At 43.8% G+C, this 1649-nt stretch overlaps 1 pseudogene; it reads left to right on the plus strand.

Annotated features, from left to right (window-relative positions):
- The first annotated feature begins 392 nt into the window (after positions 1-392).
- LOC144251602 (heterogeneous nuclear ribonucleoprotein A1-like) lies at positions 393-1352 on the plus strand (annotated as a pseudogene).
- The last annotated feature ends 297 nt before the right edge of the window (positions 1353-1649 follow it).

A 1649-nucleotide genomic window follows, 5' to 3' on the forward strand; every position in this document is an offset into this window, starting at 1 on the left:
TAGAGGGAGGAAGGGGCCTGGGACACAAAGAGCCCTTCAGGGAGTGACCCAGCTCCTGTCCTCATAAAGTTTTCCTCACTTCTCAATAGCACCATAGTCAATACATGGATCTTTGGGGGATACCCCAGTTCTAAACGATAACAAAGGTCAACTCAAGGTGCGGAGAAATATTTGGTTACACAAACCAAGATGGAAACTATTGTTATTTCTTGTTCCAATAGCCAGAGGCTAAGTGTATATTTCCACAGGTTAGCAAAGGACATTGCTTATCACGTTAATGAAAAGTGCAGAATTGAACTATCACAAAACACAATAAAAAAGCTCAAAGTTGGCTTTTCTGCCCATGGATGAGCATAGAAAGCATCGTCAAAGTCTCTCTTCCTGCTGCCATCATGTCTAAATCAGTGTACCCTAAAGAGCCCGAACAGCTGTGGAAGCTATTCATTGGAGGGCTGAGCTTTGAAACAACTGATGAAAGTCTGAGAAGCCATTTTGAGCAATGGGGAGCACTCACGGACTGTGTGATTGTGAGACACCCAAACACCAAGCGCTCCAGAGGCTTTGGGTTTGTCACTTGTGCCACTGTGGAGGAAGTGGATGCAGCCATGAATGCAAGACCACACAAGGTAGATAAAAAAGTTGTGGAACCAAAGAGAGCTGTCTCAAGAGAAGATTCTCAAAGACCGGGGGCCCACTGACCTGTGAAAAAGATCTTTGTTGGTGGCATTAAAGAAGTCACCGAAGAACATCACCTACGAGATTATTTTGAACAATATGGGAAAATCTAAGTTATTGAAAACATGACTGACCAAGGCAGTGGAAAAAAAGGGGGCTTTGCTTTTGTAACTTTGATGACCATGACTCTGTGGATAAGATTGTCATTCAAAAATACCATACTGTGAATGGCCACAACTGTGAAGTGAGGAAAACCCTGTCAAAGCAAGAGGTGACTAGTGCCTCATCTAGCCAGAGGTCGAAGTGGTTCTGGAAACTGGTGGTGGTCATAGAGGTGGTCTTGGTGGAAATGACAATTTTGGTCATGGAGGGAACTTCAGTGGTCATGGTGGCTTTGGTGGCAGCCATGATGGTGGTGGATATGGTGGCAGTGGGGATGGCTAAAATGCATTTGGTAATGATGGAAGCAATTTTGGAGATGGTGGAAGCTACAATGATTCTGGGAGTTATAACAATCAGTCATCAAATTTTGGACCCATGAAGGGTGGAAACTTTGGAGGCAGAAGCTCTGGACCTTATGGTGGTAGAGGCCAATATTTGCCAAATTATGAAACCATGATGGTAATGGTGGTTCCAGCAGCAGCAGCAGTAGCCATGGCAGTGGCAGAAGGTTTTAATACTGCCAGGAAACAAAGCTTAGCAGGAGAGGAGAGCCAGAGAAGTGACAGGGAAGCTAAAGGTTACAATAGATTTGTGAACTCAGCCAAGCAGTATTGGCAGGGCCTAGCTGCTACAAAGAAGACATGGTTTAGACAATACTCATATGTATGGGCAAAAAACTCAAGGGCTACACTTGTGACTAATTGTATAACAGGCTATTTTTAGTTTCTGTTCTGTGAAAAGTTCAAAGCATTCCACAAAGGGTATTAATCTACTTTGTTTTTGGCACCTGGGCTGTTGATTGCTAAATGTAA

This window comes from Urocitellus parryii, unplaced genomic scaffold, assembly GCF_045843805.1.
Source record: "Urocitellus parryii isolate mUroPar1 unplaced genomic scaffold, mUroPar1.hap1 Scaffold_123, whole genome shotgun sequence".
Classification (NCBI taxonomy): domain Eukaryota; kingdom Metazoa; phylum Chordata; class Mammalia; order Rodentia; family Sciuridae; genus Urocitellus; species Urocitellus parryii.